The sequence below is a fragment of the Pholis gunnellus genome (genome assembly GCF_910591455.1).
Source record: "Pholis gunnellus genome assembly, chromosome: 9".
Taxonomy (NCBI): Eukaryota; Metazoa; Chordata; class Actinopteri; order Perciformes; family Pholidae; genus Pholis; species Pholis gunnellus.
This window is the reverse complement of record NC_136535.1, coordinates 23,637,906-23,660,563: the sequence shown is the minus strand read 5'-3', so window position 1 is coordinate 23,660,563 and position 22,658 is coordinate 23,637,906. Positions and strand designations below refer to the sequence as shown.

The following is a 22,658-nucleotide window of genomic DNA, read 5'->3' as shown; positions in this document are numbered from 1 at the left end:
TGTTTTATGTTATTGTGAATCAATATTAATTATTAGTCATGCAAAATACATTATTATTATAATAAATTATAATAAGAATAAAGTCAAACCCTACAAATTACTATTCATATTTGCAAATGTTTTCTTTAATATTGCACAGTTTAGTTTTGTACTTGAATCGAAGTGAACAGCAGACTGTCTGGCTGTACTGCAGGGATAGTTTAATGTGGGAACGTTACACAAAGCTACTTCAGTAAATACAGTAGCTGCCTCTCAAACCTTTGGTGAGTTTATGGGACGTTTTCTGATTCACAGCTTTAAAACTTACCTTCAGATAAAACCCTCCTCATCAGGGGCCAGGTGATTCTGGATCATGGAGCTTAAAGGCTTATTAATAAGGTCGAGGCATCACTTTCCAGGGTTGCCTGTTCAGGTTACACATGGTCCTGTCTCACAGGGTAATCAATGGTAGCCACCCCACCTGCAGACAGTCATTCTTCTAATATAGAGGATGAATCTGAATGAGTCTGCAAAACAAATCTGTGTTTTGCAAGATGTTTGATTTGTGTGCTAAAATATAATGTATGGACATGATCATTTAAAGTATCACTGTCTGCTATGATAGGAACTACTTTTTGCAAAAGATCAACAGTGTTATATTGTGATTTGTATAATGTATAGTACATGTATGTGTATGTGTTTACCATGTATGTGGGAGAATTAGGTTAACTTATCTTGCCGTGATTTTAATGTATATTAACTTAACTAAACTAAAGCTCCCAGTTAAAGTAGTTAGTAATGTCAATTCAACTACAAGGTGGATTTACTTTTTCCTTTAATCAAAGCGTTGAGTCTCACACGTCATCAGTAAAGGTTTTTTATTTTGAAATCAGTGAGCGGAAGTGATGTCTTTTTTCCTCCTGTCACTCTCTCAGACTTGACAGTGGAGGAAAAAGCAGCAGCAGCAGCAGCAGCGGTGGTGTTGTAGGTGGTGAGTGGTTCACCTTCTGAAACAAACAGGAAGAAGGACCGTGCGCGCGCTCCTCGTCCACCTGTGTCCTGACAGCCGCGCGCTCCCCTGTCCACCTGAAGAGATCTGTGTCCTGACAGCCACGCGCGCGTGAATCCACTCCGACGACATAAAAGCCCCAAAATTAACTTGCAGCTGTTTAGGTCGTCCGCTCCACTCTTCACCGACCTCCCACCAGAGCGCGAGCAGAAAGGTGAGTCCACACTCGTTTCCTTTTTTATTATGAATATCAAGCGCTGTTCCCGGGTTAAAGTATACCGAATACACCAGGAACCCTCCGTGGGTCTGTTCAGGATTCACAAATGGCTCAGACAGCTGTTCCCTTCAGCTGCAAACCGAGACAACAACAAACTTATTCTTTTTCTCAACCGAGTTTGGTCTGCGCTCCCTCTCCACGCGTTCCGGATTACGCCTCTCAAGCGAAGTGCTTGTGCTTTTACCAGTGGTGCTGGAAGAGAGACTGCTAATTGTTGTTAAACATAGAAGCACTTCTTTTTATTTAAAGCTATTTTAGCCTGTAAACTCTGACTGTTTATTACATAACAGTCAAGTTTGTGTCCTATCATGAGAGCCTCTTGATCTTGTGCAGAAACACTGATCTATTAAACCAGAAGTAGACACACTGACCACTCCAAACTGTGTCACCGCTGTGCCTGTCTTATTGTTGAGAAACGGACCGACGACATGGATTTAATAAAGAGGATATGAAACTCTGGTGAGGGATTCATTTAGTCAGCTTTTCTTTCCGGTGCCGTGTCCATATTAACCTTTTTGGTTTTATGTCATCCAGAGACAGAAGTCAGCACAGACTGAAGTAAGAGGACCTTATGTTGCAGTACAGCTGCTGCTTTAGGTTATATGATCCTCCAGATGTGGTGGTACTCCAGCTGAATCATAAAAAAACACCTCTATGAATCAACAGTTATGGATTCATTTGACGTAGTTTGGCAAGCTTGGAATTATTGTATTTGACAGATAATGGTTGACTTGACGGTTCGGCTACTTCTTTGTAATTGTCGTAAATTCGTGTTCAGGTTTTGGCATGTCCTGACAGCTCAGCCTCCCTCTTTCCCTGCAAAACGCATTGGACCCGTGCCAGCCGTGTTTCACGTTTTAATACCTGTATGCGTGGATTTATTTTGTGTTTGTGCAAGAAGAGACGATGCTCATCACACATCCTCAGGCCCCTCTGCTCACGATGAGCCAACAGAAACAGAGTCATTAAATGAGAGTTTAGTTTGAGTTCAATCTGTGTCTGTAGGTCTGCTTTTGTTAATGTCAGGCAACATGAGGACAAAGGAGCTAATGCAGTGTTCTTGACAGGTGTGTGTGTGTGTGTGTGTTTGCCATCATGTGCACTTACAGGATGTGTTCAGCAGCACTTAGCCTGAAGGCTGAGCATTGTATGTTATTGTGTACCATTTCTCCCAGCGGCTGCTTTCCACTGCAGGCAAAGTTACAAATGGATGAGCAAACCTGCTTTATGGCAAAGTCACATTTCTATTGTTTCTATAGGATTTATCTTTAAAAACAGTCCCTCCATCTGGATATCTGCAAACAAACAGCCTCTCAGTTTAATTTCTGTAGATCTTAATAATAATAACTTTATTCATACAGCACCTTTACAAAGTGCTTCTACTGACAAATCAAAAGCAAGACCATAAAACAACAGTGAGGCAAGACAAAGTCAAATTAACGCCCTCATAAAACAGCACAATAGATGAAGCATTAAAACCAATCGATACGATAAGAGCAAATAAGAAATAAAATGATGACAAAATAAAGGATTAATCCTGATATAGATGTACTCCGTACCATTACAGAGCACTCTATCCGTATCAACCACCTCTAACATAACGTGTTCCAGGTGTTATTGTGCTGGCTGAGTAGTTAATGTCATGTGAGACTCAGTCTGGCACTTCTGATTGTTTACAAACTTAAAACACACGCACACGCACACGCATAACTTCCAAGATGGTTCAACTGATCAGAATTCCTAAAGTCACCTCGTCAGCCGCGCACACACACACACACACACACACACACACACACTCTTCCACCTGTGCTGTAGTCCCTCACAGCTGATCACTCAAACCCAGAGAATGGTTGAGCCACACGGCGTGTAAAGGAGGGACGGGTTTCCTCCCGATGAGCCCATATTTGATGCTAATTGATTTGATGTTTACGCCCCCGGCTGATGCTTTTAGCTGTTGTTTTGGATCAGGCGGTGGTCCTCCTGGCTGCCCCCTTTAAGCTGGGCGGGCTCCGCTGTCCGGAGGTGAAGTTGGAGAGCACTGATAAGACCAATGACGTCACCCCACAGACCTCAGCCAACAATGCAGCTATTTACTCCCAAAGCAGGCCTTCCACCGAGCAACTGGGTACAAATGGAAGAATTCTAAATAACTCTCCCACACACACACACACACACACACACGCAAAGAAAATAAATTTTGCAACAGCGGTGACGCCCGTGTTGTGCATGGTGCTGTGAAGTGAGGTCATTTTCAGTGGGAGGCTTCTGATTAGTAGTGTTGAGTTCTCTGAAGGATACGAGGAGAAGGGGAAAGGTGGAGCTGTGTGTTTGGTCTCAGCGTGGTGGAATTATCCGGTAAACCTTGTGGCTAAGCGTCAACGTTTATGTTGTCAAGTAATCTGAACACTAACACGTTGTAGCGGCGGTACATGTGTCACCGTGAGCCTCGCCGACTCCTCAGGCGGTGCAGCTGCTGATTGTTTGGACAGCGATATAGTTCTTAGTTTTGGCTCCGCTCCAACAATGTCTGATTTCTAATGAAACAATGACTGTGGAGGTGAAAACGCTGACTTCCAACTTTTCAAAAGGTGTTCACATCTATGAACCTCGTGGGAAAGCTTTAGGTCAACAGACCTTTTCTTAATACCTACAGAATGCACTTTATATCAAACTAAAATAATAAGCCGGAATGTTCAGGGTTTAAATCTAAGCACAGGATAAGAAAATATACTGTAAACGGCGGGTTTTCCAGGCTTAATATGGAGGATAGTTTGGATGCAACGTGTCAGACAGGCTCCCTGACCAGCTGACGAGTTCTCCTCCCTGTCTTTGGGTCTGCGTCTCACTGATTGCCTGCTGTGTTGGAGTACTGCTGGAGCTCTGAAAGGCTCCGTTATTGCGCTACTGCACAGACCGAGCAGTGGAGCGGCATCAGAGAGAGAACGCTGCTAAAAACAACAAACGCCTACATATGTTTTTATTTTTCTCCCCAAGAGACCCACTTTTGCAACCTGAATTATGTATTCTATGATCAGAGTCTCTGTTTGGAGTGACGTGTGTGTGTGTGTGTGTGTGTGTGTGTGTGTGTGTGTGTGTGTGTGTGTGTGTGTGTGTGTGTGTGTGTGTGTGTGTGTGTGTGTGTGTGTGTGTGTGTGTGTGTGTGTGTGTGTGTGTGTGTGTGAGACTTATTGTTTGTACTATCCCCATTATTTTCTCTCACTCATTCACACTTCCTGCTGTTATACTTTTAAAGAAATCGCCCCCTCGTTACAGTGAAAGGCTTGTGTAACATCCTCTCAAAGAGTCGTATGAAAGGGAGCCGTGTGTGTGTGTGTGTGTGTGTGTGTGTGTGTGTGTGTGAGAGACCTGGCTTTCACAATTTGTCTGCTAGCTTTGCATGATAACGACGATCTTATCTGCTACCAGTTGCTGACCGAGGAAAGGGGAGCATCAGGTGTTCACTCATAAAAACATGCAGAATGTACCTTCCTGCTTTATTCTAAAACTATACGCAGGATAGAAATGTGACTGTACTGCGAGATAAGAGCTGCTGGAATTCTTCACTTTGCTGCCCAGCAGGCCGGGACCTGCCAAGGAATGCAGGGAAGACAGCAGGAGAGTGTGAGAGAGTGTGAGAGAGAGAGAGAGGAGGTACAGTGAAGGATGGAAATGGAGTCTGCACAGTAACATGAGAAACTAATGGCTCCCTTTAATTCATTCCCAGTTATTTAATCTGCACACAGAGCAGAAACGCATCAAATGTGACAACATAAACAACTAGGATGCGTTGAGACGCGTGTACAGTAAACGGCACACTGCTGCTGCTGGTTCAGCTCGTCGTGCTCTCACCGATTTGTAAATGAGATTCAAAGAAAGCCGATTCTCCTGTTGCCAAATGGAAACAACATCCGAGCATCTTCGATCACTTATGCATGCAGGAAGTGCCGACTCCCTCGACACGAGGGCCGCGGACTGCTGTCGTAACGTATTTGATTTCTTAAGACCATTAAGACAAACTATAAATAGGACTGTTAAGAAAAGGGATCAAGTAAAGGTTCAAAAGGTTGCCGTCCAGCGGTTCGCTCCCATTTGCAGCTCATTATTCCTCTACACTTGAGCATCAGACGGTGAACGTGAGGAAGTCCTTCTGACGGAGAGACAAACGGCGATGATGATGATCTTTAGATTATCAACACTACAGATGATGGTGATCAAATATCAGTTAGTGAAACTTGTAATGTCCAGTTCAAACAACTCATCCAGGCAGAAAGGCATTAAGAGAACTGCTGACATTGTTCAAATAATTACTGATTACCTGCAAATAAACAAGTCTGATGTTACTGCGACAGTGTAGATTACAGCTGACATGGGATCAGCTTCGTAGCGCGCTCCTGGCTGTATGAAAACATGGAGACATCCATCACTTGGCTACTTTTTGATGTACACATCTGTTTCATATCTACTGCGGCACCACCATGTTAACGCAATTTAAATGAAGTGGAATTAAAACCGATCCTTAATCTACGTTTGCAGCACAACAGAGTGTCTCGTTATCACATTTCATATCGCCGTCCAGCCGATCTTTGTCATACGAGACGACCTATTGTCTGGGAATGTAGTCGTGATGATTCAATTAAATAGTTTTCTGTCTGGTCCTAAATCCGATTACGTTTCATAGAGAAGGGAAAGGATTCTATCTAAGTGACGTCGGCGTGATGCCGCTACGTCGTATGGAGACACAATCTTAATGCAAGACGCGTGATGATGTCGGGTGTCACAGTTCCCCGAGCGAGCAAAGATTTTGAGGTATCATAAAGGTGTGAAGGCAGGTGAAAGGATGAGTGGACAACAGCTTAGTGTTTAGGGGTTACAGTGATTGTTGAGACTAAATACAAACCAACCAGCAAAGGCCAACAGATATTTATATTTACATTGAAACGATTAATGCAGAGGAACAGTTGTAAGTTATGTCACGACTGTCAGACGCTGTGTTGTTGTTTTTTAATTCACTGCACCTTCAATTAAACAGTTTCTCTTACGGAAAATTACAATTTATACACACAACAGATGTTCCGAATAAATTCGTTTTTATTCAAGTAAACAACTGAAAATGTGTTTCATTTTATTCTGCGTCTGAGCCGAGATGGACTTTAAAAAGAAGAACCTTCTGGCTGATAAACACTTTGAATAAGAGAAAATAGTAGTTTATTCATAATCATAACAAATCAAACAAAAGCATTCTGTGGTGCGACACCTGTGGCACCCCGAGATGCCTGGATAGCGTTGAGTTATGTGGGTGGAGGGGGGGAGGGGGGGAGGGGCTCCACTCTGTAATCTGAGAGTGCCAAAAAAAACCTCTCCATGGCAACACATTCTCAACGGCTGCTGACGCACACGCTCACACACTCTCTCTGCACGCGGCGAGCCGTGTGATGTCTACATTCGGTTGTGTGCGTGTCGCGTACATACATGCGCTGAGGTGCGTTCACGTGCTGCCATCTTACGACATTCCTAAACCCACGTGTCACTGAAAGCGACATGTTGGTGTGTGTGTGTATATATACATGTTGACGTAACACACGATGCATGGGGGGGTACAGTGTAGAGAGCATATGGAATATTAATGGTTCATTTATTATATGCAGGTATGGAAACATTGTAGAAGATGTGGAACTGAGGTCTGGAGCTGGAAAGCGTTCGGTTATTTTTTAGCACCGTCTTCTTAATTCTAGTTTGCTTAGTGCGCAATAACTTCTGAGAATCACATTGGTCCTGGTGTGTGTGTCATTAAGTCTGGACAGACTTTATATCTCTCTCTCACGTCTGTATTCCCTTCCCCCTGTGAAACTATATGACATGACTGATATCCGCCAACTACATCATGGTGTGTCTGTTGTAACTACGGTGTAAGAGCTTTCTCTTGGGGTGTGTGTGTGTGTGTGTGTGTTCGTGTTCTGAGTGATCGGCGGTGCTAGCTGCCCCGGGCTCAGACGGACCTTTGCTCAGTCAGCAGGTAGGTACCTGATTTACAGCGTCCGAGGGGAACTTTTGACGAACACACAGACGCACTCCGCCCACCTAAGGGCAGCCTCACCATAGCGCCTAAAAATAGAGATTTGCAGCAAGTGCTGGATAAAGGGAGACATGGGGAGAGAGACGCACAGACGGGCATTGATTGAAAGACTCCAAGCGAAATACTTCACTCACCTTTTGATGACGGTGAAAACCCCGCCTGTGTGTTTCTCATGTGTCTCTGTGATTGGGGGGGGGGGGTATAAACATCCCACTGTGCTAACGAGTGGGTGTGTATTGTGTTTTTTTAGAAATGAAACAGTGCTCTTTTGTTTCCGGTGATGACGCCGAACGGCCCTTCAGACCACACTCTGTTTGGGGGGAGTGTGCACTGGTGCATTCCTCACATTCCTCTTGCATGTTTTTTAAGGTCATTACCTAAATGGTCTCGGTTGGACGAGCTCCAGAGGGCTTAAAACGTACTCCAAGTCCGTCACAGTGAACGTGTGTCTCAGTCGTTTTGACACAAGTGTTTGCGTTGTATCCAATTCTTTTAACTGTGTCCAGCTCTAGGCTGTATTAACTAGTTTAGGCCCTGGGCGTTAAGTCATTGGTAAGTGTCGAGACAGGGAGTGCCCTTCAGGAGCTCTGGTCTATTATGTAACCCTTCAGGGCTCCACAAACCACCTGTTTACAAAAGGAGCTCTCGCATGCCCTTTATGGCCTGAAGGTTGTAAGAGAATTAAGGATATTTATGAGGAGGGAAAGCACTGACCCACATGACCAATGTAATGAGATACAGAGGGCATATTGGCAGACGTGAGGGTGAGGGAGAGTGAGACTTATTAGGATTGGGCATTCCTCACATTCCAGTACCGGTGGAGGGGAGGAAGGGAGTGTGTGTGTGCGTTTATGGGAATGGAGAAAGTCGTATCAAAGCAGATTCTCACCGTGGTGTTTGCACAATGATAAGAGAGACAACAATTTTGGGGAGGCTCTGAGAAAAGACTGAGTTTAAGAGCACGTGCCCATTATTCCTCTATCGTAAGAAACCCCCACTAGAAACCCCCCAACACTTGAAGCCAACATCACCGTCCACCACTGTGTGCGTTGGGCTGGAAATAGTTCCCCCAGTGCTGCTATCGCTCAGAAATGACCTCAATTTAGTGAATGTAATTCACAGACTTGGTGCAGTGGTAGTCCCCCTGGCTGCAGAGACGTTCTTCTGAAGATGTAACTAACTAGAACTGGATATTTGCCACTTATAGCAACAACAAAAATGCATTTCTTTAGATACATTTACAACACCTGTTCTCCTTGGCAATGTTCCAATAAGATGCTGTATAAATGAAGTCCTTGAGACGTTTTTTTAAAACCCACTCAGCCTCCAGAGGTATAAGTTCTCATAGAACGGCTATTTGTCGAAATCCTTTTCACTAACAAACCTTAGTTTTAGTTTTTTAAACGCATACTGACCAAGAGAAGCTTTAAGGCAGCTTAATTCATTATTCACTAAATTCTGTAAGTGAACTAGCATTGACTTTAAATACACAAAAACACATCTCTCTCTTTAATTAAATTAGGTAGAAATTTATCTTTTAATAAAATAAGTTTTATTAGTTTTATGCCTGCAATTTTTCCCTGTGGCATCAAAAATATAATATCATTATAATTTTCACGGTATTTTGTCGAAGTTAGACAATACAGTATCGAGACAACACTATAGTAGGATTGTAATCTTTGTCGTAGGTTAGCTTAGCATTAGCTTATTGATACGAGCTGCATTCATGCTTTCTATAATCTGTAAAACTACCCTTAAGTCATGATTTTGAGTCAGATTCACGTCTGTAAAGGTCAGTAGACCTCTCGTATGAAGTCAGGATCTTGCTAAATATGTTCATGAGTTCCTGCTTGAATAGAGAATACTGTAGTTTGTCTTTTTGATTTTCTCTTTCATGAAAAATTACAAAAGTAGCCCAATGGCGAGCAATAAACCTAAACTTTAGGGTTCCAAGAAATCCATCTAGAGATCTGTGAGAATATCAAAATATCAAATCACAGATTCGGCATCGGCCCAAAAAATCCATTGACGTTGGACTGCAGTTGTTTCCAGATCAGAGCAGAGCCAACTTTGGGCAAGGCCCTCCGGCAAGAACGTCATCTCTGAACCGGTCCATAGTGAATGCTCTCTGTGTCTCCGTCACTTTGTCCTAAAATCACTGTAACGCACACGCTTGCTGTGGATCATGTGATGCTTTGAGCTGAATCCAGTCGGCTCGGCCAGTTAAACTGAGATTTTATCATCGTGTGTGTATCTGAGCACTTCCTGGCACTGATCGTCCCGCGTGTGGTTTAACCGTTTGTGGAGGAAACACAAAATCCTTTATTAAGCCTCTTTTCTGGGGAAAACCCAGAGTCTCATCTCTTTTTATGAATTTCTGGTTTCTTCAAACTCGTTATATCACTGTGCCTTTTTTAATATAAAACATCTCCGACTCACTCACACACTGACCGGTTGTTTTTGTGAGCCTCTGTGTCACACCCTGATTGAGCATCTTAACCACTGGGGCGGAAAACAGGAAGTTTACTGGCCTCTATTAGAGTGTGTGTGTGTGTGTGTGTGTGTGCGCACATTGCGTGTCATCGACGTGCTGGGCGTCACTGTGCGTTTTTGACAAGCTGTATATTTGTTTACCGTATCGCTCGGTTCACATCTTGGTTTCCTCTTTGAACTGTCGGCAGATGGTTCTGATGGAGGCCTATGGAACACACACACACACACACACACACACACACACACACACACACACACACACACACACACGGGTCTTGTTCTTTAGGTTTTCTACTTTCACATGTGGATTTTAGGTTTACTAGAGAAGACTTCTGAGAAGCCCAAACTTGAATAAGGTGACAATGACTCCACAAATAATGTTTTCACTGATTCTGTCAGACTTACAAAATATATAAATTGTACCTTTTGCTGTTAGATAATTAAACATTATGTACCCCAAAGAATTATCCGGTGATAAAAAGAACTATAATATTTCATTGATCAAGCTGATGACAATTTTCTTGATCATTCCGTGAATTCTGTGTATAAAAAGGTGAAAAACGCCCTCGATAGTATCTTTATATTCCTGGTATTAGCACACCACCATGGTACAAAATGATCACCATCCACCAGCCCAATGCTGGTAAAATATGCAGGTTGCTGTTCGATGTGCTTCACTCACCAAACAAACAAATCTATTAAGTGGCTGGTCAAAATGTAAGCGTTCAGTAGCCATCTAGTTAAAACATGCACATTGAAGGACCTTATTGTTGTGATTAAACACAAAGTTAATACATTAACATCAGTAAACTTTCTTTCACCACGACGCCTTTTGCTTCCAGCCTCACTGTAAAACTAACGTGTCTTTACTTGGCTTTGTTTTTTAACCACTTCAGGCCGCGGTGAACATGTCAATATCAGCGGTCGTCACATGCGATGCTTGTAGTTAATTTGCTTGTTAAAAATGAACGGCCACAAAAGGAAAAGGTGAATCATACGTCGTCGTTCTCCCACACGTGGTGTTCATTCATTAAAATATGTTCCTCTGAAACAACAAGCAGATGTATCAGAGTATTCTGTCTTCCCAGAATTAAAAATAAAAAGCCTGCCGGATGGATATTCTTGCATTGTGCTTCGTCATTGATTTCTAAAATGATCTCCGCAGTGAGCTGGAGTGGAAGGGAAATGATCAGGTGTCCTAGAAAAAGGAGGCAGAGGGAATAGATGGTAAGAGAAGAGGGACGGGTCAGACGGGGCGCTCTGCGCTCTCTACTTCCTGTTGTCTTATCTCGAATGACGTTTGTGTGTGTGTGTGTGTGTGTGTGTGAGAGAGCGCTAGTCTCTCACTTTGACCGTTTCAACTTCTTACGTGCAGAAACGTCAACTAACGGTTTGTTTATTTTGTCCTCTCGTCCATCAGATGCAGTGTCCCATCCGCTATCCAGACACCCCCAGCAACGAGCAGAGGCACAGGGAATAAGAGACTTTAGGAAACAGCAGGTAAGGTGTGTGTGTGTGTGTGTGTGTGTGTGTGTGTGTGTGTGTGTGTGTGTGTGTGTGTGTGTGTGAGAGAGCATGCTGTGTCTTGTAATGATCTTGCCCTACTCTACCTGCGATGCTACTGTGTGTTCCGGTACGTAAGTGGGAGAGGAGGAATGGAGTGCTGACTTGGCTGGAATCTGGGAGAGTAGGCGTCGTCCTGACAGGCGGGGAATGTGTGGAAGTCAGCCAGCGTGCTTCACTTTCATGTCGGACTACCTCGGTACACTCGCACTGCATCGCTTGTGATGCATCACATTTCCTCCGAACTGTGACTCTGACTCTGGAACTTGTCTGGACATTTTAAAATCGTTAGTTGTTTTGCATGACTGCGCCTTTTTATATAGGTTTATGGTGGCTTATTCTGCAGTCAGGAGTAAATAGAATATTTAAAAAAAATAACATTTTAATATCATCGTATGTAAACCGAGGGACTGCATTACTATAGGGTTGGCTTGGCCCCACAAAATTATACGATATACAAAGAAATCAGAATGCACGAAACAGTTAAAGATAAATAAGTTAGACATGCCTTCAATTCAATGTGACTTATTGGCATTAAGGTTGTTAAAAATTATAATATGAATAATATTAGGATTGTTACATAATGATAGTACAACACAATGGGTCCTGTGTTGTTTTTATCTTGTGTCACTACAGCGGTGCATGAAAATGATCAGCTTCTCTTCATTCCCTTCCTGTTCTTGTTCCTCTCTGGGCTCCAGTCAACATGATGAAAGTCTGCAGTGCACCCTGAGCCATCTTCAGCCAGAGTTGGGACTGTTTCTGTAACAGTGCGAGATATACATCTCCAACTGTACAAGGACTGTATATATATCTCCAACCGCCTTGTTGCATACAATACTTGTACAAAGGAAAGAATGCCAAGTGCAGCAACAACTCAAATCAGAAACGCTGCCCGGTGAGCTGATGAACAGGCCCTTCTTTGTGATTGGATGAATATCGGATGTAAAATTAACCATTAAAGTATTCAACCGTGGCCCCCTCAGTACTACTGACCCAGTTTATGGCTCCAGCCCTGGTTATCACCAGTGAAGTATGAGTCTGCTGCTTATCAAGCGCAGAATACAGTTTGTCTTTCTTTTTCTTTCTGTCGTTACTCACCACATGCTCTCCTTTGCCCTCAAGAAGTTAGTCAGAAAATATATCTAATTTATTAAGTAGAAATATCAGGTTCTCAAATGTAAGTATTTGCTGTTTTTCTAGTATTCTGTGGTAGTTTTTGACAGTTTGTTGGATAAAACAAGCAATTTGAATCCGTCAAATTGGGCTTAATGAAAATACTTGTTAGCTGCACTCCGAAGGCGTTCATTCGTTGGCATAGGAGCAAAGACTTCGGACTCTGATTTGCAGTTTTATTTCCTGCTGGTCTTCACCACGATGGCATGTTGAACAGTAAGTAAACACTGTGTTCACTTCCTGCTGATCTCAGGTGTAATGATTTACGAATACAGCGGCACAGGTTGTGTCTTTAGTGCGGCACTGGTCCGACGGCGTCTACGCTGCGTGTTTTCAAACTCTGTAAATTCATACATTGAACAACAGCATGGGTTTTACTATCACAAATAACATTACATTGACATTATAGGGCGGACTCTTCCCAAAACACATGTAGGTCTCGACCTCATTTTAAGATATGTTCCCTTGCATTGTCACTAGAGTGAAACTTGGTACAATCATGTTTTGGGTTTAGTATCCCTTTTTAATTCTCTAATATTGTGATATAATACCATGATCACTGCAAACCCCCCCCCCAACAAAAATACTGGGAGATAAATTTGCGGTTGCATCGCCCACCGCTAGTGCAGGTGCAGGTTTGACATCTATGAGCATAAAACAACATTTTCCTGCTGTCAATCGGTGCCGGCGGTGGCCATTAATGCCACCAATAATCAGTACAGAGGCCTCCCACCTGTGCTCTCCGTTTGTCTCCCCTCGTTCCCTTCACTCCCACTCAAATGTGGAAAGAATGGCTTGATCCAATTACTCATGCGATGTTCTGTCTCCGGTGATGTTCCCATCCGACACCGCCGTGTTATCGCCACAGAGCAGAGGGAGTCTTAATGGCACTGCCAGCTCGTCGCATAGCGTCTCATGAGACAAATGAACGTTTAAGCTGACTGCTGTTTTTTTTTATTTCTTTTTTTTCCAAGAAATGACCTCTTGATCGTGTTGCAACCCTTTTTGACTCGCACAATCCCAGGAAGCCCGGCCCTTGGGCTCATTCTCAGGAGTGTGTTTGGGTGGCATTATCCTTGTGGCGCTGACCTCGCTACCCGACGTATTACAGAGGTCGTGTTATAATTAGAGGAGACTGTGTTTTCAGCTGGACAATACAACAAATACTGCCACAGTTATCTAATTATAGACGGAGCAAAACGACAGGAAGATTACGTGTATGCTGCATTGTATGCCGTAACAAGAGATGTATTTTTTATTGTGGAAAACGTCGGCTTGTGTGTGCGCGATATTAATAGTTAAACAGACAGGGAGGCTGTGTGTGCGTGGAGGCAGACATACGGATGGATGTATAAACTGGAGAGGCGGACGTCAGCGTGTCGTTTACCGCAGCGAAGAGTTCCCAGCAACCCGGTCACCTCTATAGCGAGATGACAGCCGGAGCCAAGAAACGTCTCCCATTTCCAGTCGTGTGTGTGTGTGTGTGTGTGTGTGTGTGTGTGTGTGTGTGTGTGTGTGTGTCATTCAGTGCCAATGTGTGGCCCTTTGTTTACGACGGAGATAGATGGAGGTTTGGCAAGATACTGAGAGACCAATACTGAAAAATAAATCGGCAGTGTGTGTGGGAGCCATCCCCGCTGCATTCACGACAGCTCAGTGTTATTTTTGTCCATTTTCTTTCCAAGCTCTGCACTGTTTTACGATATAATCTCTCTGTGTATGTATGTGTGAGGGGGGGGCTTTTCTTTAAAATCAATTCCCTCTTTTGAAGTCTCTCATTGAAGTGAGTTGTGCTTCTGGCAATGACCTTAAACAGCCTCTCAATCAGCTGTGTTCTGTGTGTTGCTGAACTAGTTTTTTTTACACATTGTTCTGTCAGACTCTTCTTCTGTGGTTGTGAATGGATGCTAGAGCCTCCATGCACAATAGTAGCTGTATTGATGAGTCGTATTGATGATAGTTAGGGGGGGGTTTCATCATTATCCTGATCGATAAAGATGAACTCTGACGGTTAGGCTTTGTACTTATTCCACGGTTCACATATGTGCCGAAATGTAAGGGGGGGGGGGTCAATTACGGTCCCATTAATAAAAACAATAATCTGTAGGTTTCTCCGACAAGAGAAGCGTGAGTGAGTGTGTGAGCACCTCTGTCTGTCCACGGCTAATCTCTCATTCTGCTGCAGCAAACTGCATCGTATGTGTGGGTGGCCATCAACCTCACATTTACACTCGTGTTGGTGGAAGAAAAATAGATTCAAAGCCTAAATAATCGCTCGACACACCTGGTGGAGATCTGCTCTCCACTGAGTTCACCTTCTCTGGTTACAGCTGTCATCATGAATGTTTTCTCTATTGTCGGCTTTCGTCGTAAGATGTTGAATTGTGTTTGCAATGGAAACAATATTGACTTCAAGAACGGAAAAACATGTTCACTCCCTCATGATAGCTGTTCATTGTTTCCTCTTTGTCAGTTTCCAAAGAAGGCTTCCTCTGTCCTTTAAAAAAAAAAAATGTAAAATGGTACAAAAGCTAATCTTTATGTGACCCTCACAGAGTAGCTGTTAGTACACGATCCAACTCGACAACCTGTGTGGAAATTTAGTTTCTCCATTTCCTGTTTCACAGAATCCCCCCCCCCCCCCCCCCCGTAGTGTGTTTTTGTGTATCGCAGCTTGATTTGAATAATGACATGTGGTTGCGATAAGAGTTTGCATAGTCCTTAGCTTTTCAGTAAAGGTATCCGACATCAGCTGTGTTTGGGTGCTTTGCTTGCGTGCTCGTGAGGAAGGCCGGTGTGTGTATAACTGTAGTGTTATCGGCTTTAATCAGTTCTGCTTTGACTAAAACATGCAGCTTATTTACATGTGCTGAGGCATTGACCCGTGTGTGTGTGTGTCTATGGAAGGTTTGAGTAAGCTGCCTGAAGCTACAGGTCTCACTCTGCATCATACAGTAAATCATGTGGTTGTTTATTGCAGGAGGACCAGCACCATGTGACCCTGATGACCCCCTCCAGCCTCAGTGTTTTTACTGTAGTTTAGTGTGTGTGTGGTGTGTGTGTGTGTGTGTTGGTTGGTTTGGTTGATCGGGTTGATGGGGGTAAGGGCAACACAAGGGCAGTGTTTGTGCAGGGCACGGGACCGTCCGCGCACACGCACACGCACACGCACACGCACACGCACACACCCCCAAAAAAACAGAGGCTTATTGTGGACGCCCAGTTCGGTCCTGCGAACTACATTCACACATTGTATCACACTTAGCTCTCTCCTCGCTCTCTCTCGGCGCCCCTCTGTCTGGTTTTCTTCCTCTCTGTCACTTCCCTGCATGTTATTTTCAACTCTTACGCTTGCTTTACTTCATACATATATATATATATATATATATATATATATATACACATACACCACCCCCTCCTCACAGAGATGGAAGCTAGTGAGATGAACTCATAACCCGTCTTCATTATGTGGACGATTAAAATCCATATCCTATCAAATTACTCCTGAATTATCTGCAACGTAGTCACGACGTCTCAATGCCGGTCGTACCTGCGCCTTGTGTTTCACTGTGCTGTAATGTTTTTTTGGGGTTTTTTTAAGCTAATTGATATTTTTAAGAAGTGAGGCTTGTTACCATGGTCACTAATGCAACAGCATTGTTGTTCTCTCGTATACTCATCTAGTCGTGGCCCTCTCCTCACTTTGTATTCTTCAGGTAACACACACACTCATTGATGAAACCCACTGTGTCCCAGTCTGATCTGTAGCAGCACTGAGTTATAATCTCACTGCTCCAGTGTATCACCTGTTGATGCATAATGTATGGGATGTACTATAGGGCTGAACTTGCCTTACCTTACATGTGCAGTATGTAGATCAACACAGACTAACTCCACTACACTTTAACCCTCTGTAGGGTCTGTTTAACCACCAAAACAGTCTTGGTTAGTCGTTCTGACAATCGCCAACTCTGGTTTGGTCGAAATAAACCCTCATTTTACAGATTTAGATGTGAGAATAGGCTCTACACACTGTTTCCCTGTGCCCTCTCTCACTCTTTCTATCTCTCTGTCTTTCTATATCTTTCCCTCTCTTTCTCTCGCTCACACACACACTACACTACAATTAAATACAGTAGCTTGTAACTTGTGGATCTATTAGTCTCAGGCTACTTATTTAGCTTCCAGAGGAGCTGCTGTCCTTCACCGAGGAGAACTTCCAGTTTGTCCTCTGGGGTTATGTCTCTCGATCTCTTTACGTTTGTTATGAGGGCAGACCATTAAATTGGCAAAAAAAATAAAATAAAACGGCGATGAACTCGTCCAATCACAGATGGCCGATATATCCGGCCAATCGCCCAACCCTACTTGACGTTGTATGACTAAGATTTGCATATAGAATTCTGTGAATCTGATGACTTTTTGGTGCAGTGAATCAAAACGGCAGAATATATTACGCTTGTTTTTAAAGATCACACCGTCATTATCATCATCATTCTCTACTTCCCATCAGCACATGGAGCTCAAAGCACCACATGACCCACCAGAGGTTTTGCTACACACGTTCGACCGAGGTTCTAGTTACTTTAATACGTCTGGTTGAAGTAGACCATTGAAGGCAATGCTGCAGATCAATGGCGGCTTCATGGCTACATTGGATTTACAAGACTTTTGCATCAATATGATGATTTATCAATACAGTGACATATAAATATACACTCAGATAGTTCTGTTCTTTAGCTTACCCTCATTGATTTAAATGTAGTGGACAATACAGTTGAATCTAAAACAATAACTGAACGTCATAACCTTCCTGAAGGTGGTATTTATAACGGGGACTGTGCATTAGTTTCAGCTGAGTTTCCTCTGTGTCATGACTCTGTTATTACCACACACACTTGCACTCATGCGTAACACAGTTCAGTTTGTTCCAGGCAGGTTCAAACCGATGCCGTCTTTTAAAGTGGAACTTGTGAGTTCATGTTTTCGACATGGGAAGCTAAAAGTACAGTACGTAAATATGCTTGGTGAGAAAGAGGTTTTAAGTCGTTGCCAGGCAACTGCTTTTCCAAAATAAATGTTTCCTTGTTCTCTTTTTTTCAAAAGTGTCTCCAACCTTTTTCAATGCACCGTTGAAGCCGTTCACTCTACCGGTCGGTGACGTCACTGCAGGTGTGTGTGACATAACGGGTCAAGGTTTCAAGATGCAAGACACGAGCTTTGGACGAAAGGACGTGTACATAAAAGTTACAAATGTGTACTTCAATCTATTCAATGTGCAAGATGTTTTGGAGATTTTACGTTCATTCATTCAAACACGATATGATTTTGTCTTTAGTCTGCCTCTTAGTTCATTTACTCACACTGCACACACACAGTCACAGCTTGCATACCTGCGCGGACGGTCCTCTACAAATGTGCATTCACAGCTGCAGTGCACGCAGAGGACACGAGCGGTGCATCGTTGCTGCCATAACGAGTATTGCTGGAGGAATTATCCGCTGCTCTCAGAGCAATCTGCGGTGTGCATGAAAAGGATCTTCCTCGGTCTGTCTCCCTCCATCCCTCCCCCTGATGCAGAAATAGATGGCCAGGAGTGCACATTAAACCGCCTAACATCATTCAGAACTTGATGTAGTCCCGGTGCAGACTTGCACTGTCACGATCCATCTGTTAGAGTGACTCATCGTGATGTCACGGATGGAGGTACTTTTGATTTGTTGGTGCACAGTTGTCACAGGAGATTGCCGGTGATATGAGATGTCGTCTTTTCCTGCCTGTGATGTAACAATCGGCAGTGGATTGGAGATGATCAGTGTCACGGTGGATTAATTGTGGAACATTTATTACATAGATTTTAAGCGGTGCAGGACGTTTGGACTTGCTCGGCACAAAATGTCTCGGTGAAAACGTCACGGTGGCGTTCAGCAAGCGATTTATTCAAGGTGTTCGTGCTCCGCCGTCTGCCTAAAAGCAATAAGATGGTCGGGCAGGCCGTCTGTTGAGTCAGCCTTCAGCGTGGAATGGAGATAACTGACATACCAGTGAGATGAGCGGAGGCCGGCGCCCAGTCAGCGGAACCAAGAACATTCCTGAAGAGAAAGTAAAGATGGGTGAAAATGTAGATATGAGGGGGACACAGTCGGTGTCGGAGGGTAGAGAGAGCTTCCTGCACCTGAAATCCCCAATTCATTACTCTACAGATGTTGGCTGCACCTGGTCAAGTGTAGCAGCGTACAGATCGACAGTCAAAATCTGTTGAAATCACAGACTGTACATAAGAAGTGGACATAGTCACCCATTGGTTAATGGACTGCTGAATTGAAGCCTTGAGTTCCGCGATTTGACTGTCGCCATCTTGGATTTTTTTGCGACCAGCGACCTTATTTGTGCGGCGGAGGAGTGACTTAGAGAAGCCGTATACAGCTCTGGTAGGGTAGTGACCTGTCAATCACAAGGTAGCCCCGCCCTAAAGCATACCCTGCTCTATGGTCTATTTTTTTAGATTTACTAAATGAACATCATGCTGTATTGAAGAAGACTTGAAACTAGAGATTGAGACCATAAACTCATGTTTACAATGTTTACTGAGGTAATAAATCAAGAGAGAAGTAGTCATTTTCTCATAGACTTCTATACAATCAGACTTCTTTTTGCACCTGCTGGTCAGTAGCGAGAATGCACGTTTGAAGACACTTCCACATTGGTTTTACTTTTTAGAACTAGAGGTTTCCGCCTGGTTGAAGTATCCTTTTTATATCTTTTCTTTAAAACACACGGTGATAATGTGTGTGCTGTGGACTCAGTTTGACTATATGTGCATAAACAAACCTTGATTTTGACTAGAATTCAGTGAACAACATTTAAAAATAGCTCTTCAGGAATAAGAATGGCAGCTGACTCTCTGATTCAGTGTTCATCAGCTTTTTATGAATGACTGGTGGGGAGTTTTGCTCTGCTTGTCACTCATTTCCTGTCTAGTGTCATTGCTTCCTGTCTGAGAAGTGGGCATGTGCCTCTGTGTCACTGGAAGAGGTTATTATGATGGAGCGCTGTTAGCTGTCCGGATGTGGTTGGTTCTCACACACACACACACACTCACACAAGCTCCCACTCTATCACTTAATCCATGCTTCCTCTCAGATACGATATGCATGGAGACAATTTGTTCTTTGGTGGGTGTGAGAATATTTTTACAGGGGATTTGGTTTCAAGACACTTCCTCGTCTCCAGTTCTGAGCACGATTCAAACACTAAGATTCTAGTTTTGATTTGTAACGTTGGATGAAACTGATCCCTGTGAATGAGCTGAGGCACTGAAGCAAGACATAGTTCTGTAATAGTAGAATTAGTGGTGGAATGTAAGAAAGTAGTTCTGTACAAATGTTATGCAACGTTATACTTCTGCTCCACTAAATCTCAGAGGCCGATATTGTAGTTTTTACTCCACTACATTTGGCTGACCGTTTCAGATTACAATTTTCCTCCAAATTTGGTGATTTTAAATTAGATTTCCAAATAAATCCATAAACTACACCTTTTTTTTGTGTTGAGTAAATTCTCCTACTTATTAAGCTGAATATGGTACTTAAACGTTCTCACTGATCAGCTGGAAAATGCATCGTCACAAGCGGCGCTACAAACTCATGATGATATTATAGAATATGATCCATTGCTGTGGATTAAACTACCCAGCAGTGTATAAAGGAGTTCAGATTAGCACAACCTTAAACATCTAGAGCATGGAATAACATACAAATAATCACAGCAGTCGTATTAATCCAAAAACACTTACAGGAAACATTTTACTGCACAATGACTGCTATCGGCTACTTAAAGTACATTTTACTGATAATACTTGCATACCTTTTTTTTTTAAGGTAAGGTTTCTTGTAAGTGTTTTCACAGTGTGGTATTCAAAGGATCTGAACACTTCCTCAACCGCTGAATAGAATGCAGCAAAGATCTGACAATCAAAAAATGTCATGAGTGTAATATGAGAGGTTCAATAAACGCAACTTGAAAGTACTTATTGTAGAAACACAGCAGTAACTGTGTGCAAACACACACACACACACACACACACACACACACACACACACACACACAGGTCTCTGTCACTGACTCTGTGTGTGTGTGTGTGTGTGTGTGTGTGTGTGTGTGTGTGTGTGAGTTAGTGACCGTTCCACCTGAATGTGTGTTTACTGTCTACAGTCCACTCCTAAATACAGTAAGTGCTCCACTGGTGACTCACATGCACTCCAGTCACAGTACACACACACACACCAGCTGACCGCTTATCCACACACCACCCACACAAACATACAGCTTTTCTGTTACACACACACACACACACACACACACACACACACACACACACACACACACACACACACACACACACACACTCTAATAGTCAGCCGGATATTAACACAGTAAGTATATTGAGCCCAAAGCTACACAGGCGTTTCATTCCTCTCTGCCGCTCTGAGAGAGGTCGTCCCTTAGCTGAGTTTTCAGTAATCATTGATTAAGAGACAAACGTGTCCCTTTTTAAATGAATGGACCGCGTGCCGTAGCTGGAATGCTTTTAGGTTTCTGTCCTTGCCTCTTGTGACTTTAAGAGCATTTAGTCTACAGACCGTGTGGGTGCAGCTCAGCAGCGTCTGGCTTTGTCGTGCTACAGCGTCATGGTCGGTGCGCTTCGCTCCGTGCCACTGTGGTTAGCGGCTGAGAGTGAAACAGGATATGCGGTGGTGGCACTAACAAACCAACGTCGTAGTAAAATCAGGGCTGCAATTATTGAGTGTTTTGATTTATTGATTGTTCTGCTTTCAGTTAATCGGGTTATCGATTGGTTTGTAAATTATTTGAAAACTATGAACAATACCCGTCTAAACATCCCAAAGTCCTTTTTTTGTTCCAACCAACAATCTAAACCCCAAATATATTCATTTTACTGTGAGATAATACAGAGAAAAGTATATATAGTATGTATAACATCTAGCTAGAGAATTCTTGTTAAATGACTTTAACTCATCAGGTAACCAAAATATGTGTTTCTGTGAGATGTAAACATAATTGTATCTTCTTTCTTTGAAAGATGTGCTGGGTGGAGCCATTGGAGTCTTTTCAAATTGACACACACACACTCTCTCTCTCATTCTTCTTGCCCATAGGTGGAAACGCTGACTCAGCCGGTCTCAGTATTGCCTGTGTGATCGTCTCCACACTTTACTGCAGTATAGTGTTTGTAGCGGGGAGGTGACGAGGACTCAGATCCTCTTTGTGAACTTTATTTTTAGCACGTTGTGGAAGAAAATGTGTCACGGGACCCTTAATCACCAGCCATGAGCTTTTTTTATACACACACACACACACACACACACACACACAAACTATTTATGTTAGCCCTTCTTTTTCAGTCAGTCACACAGAGACGCGTGGACACACACACACCATTGTAAAGAGCCTCACAGGCCTCCGACTGTCAGACAGAGGGAGCTTTAGAAAGAGAGTGCTGAGTAACACCAGTGTTTAAATAACCATAAATGCATCTGGGCCTTCACAACATGTCACTGTCACTGGATTCAGAGGAACCAGTACTTCCATCACAAGCAGTGATTTGCCTCGTCTGTGTTAACAGAGGCTGGACTTTCTTTGTGGTCGTGGCGTCCTGCGCGCCTGTGTTCTCATCTTCGGAAGTGAAGGCCGTTTGAATGAAACCAGCATGCTTCCCTCTGTAAATCAAAAGGAGAGCTGGTAGATCAAACACTCCCTCTTTCTCAGTGCATCCGCAGATATTTGATCAGACATGAAGATTTAAAGCCGTGATGATGTTTGTGAAAAGAAACGAGCGGGGGAGCATTCAGATCAACAATGAATCCTCCTACCTGAAGAAATTCATGATCCAAAGTTGCGACAAATGTATTGAATTACAGTTGTTTACATAAACACAAAATATGCCTCGGCCTGCAGAGAAAACCAGGCGACGCACATGCAAGCAGGGTCATATTTCTGCCCCTTCCAACACAAATAGTCCTTTTTGAAGTGTGCCCGGGAGCTGTGACCCCGGAGGCTCCGGAGTG

At 43.3% G+C, this 22,658-nt stretch overlaps 1 protein-coding gene across 1 annotated transcript in view; it reads left to right on the top strand.

Moving 5' to 3' along the window:
• Positions 1-966: 966 nt before the first annotated feature.
• Positions 967-22,658, top strand: part of pik3cb (phosphatidylinositol-4,5-bisphosphate 3-kinase, catalytic subunit beta) — a 48,935-nt gene continuing 27,243 nt past the window's right edge. The window contains exons 1-2 of the mRNA XM_079165747.1: positions 967-1,202; positions 11,252-11,331. The gene's annotated coding sequence lies outside the window, so the exon portion shown is untranslated. The remainder of the gene's footprint in view (positions 1,203-11,251; positions 11,332-22,658) is intronic.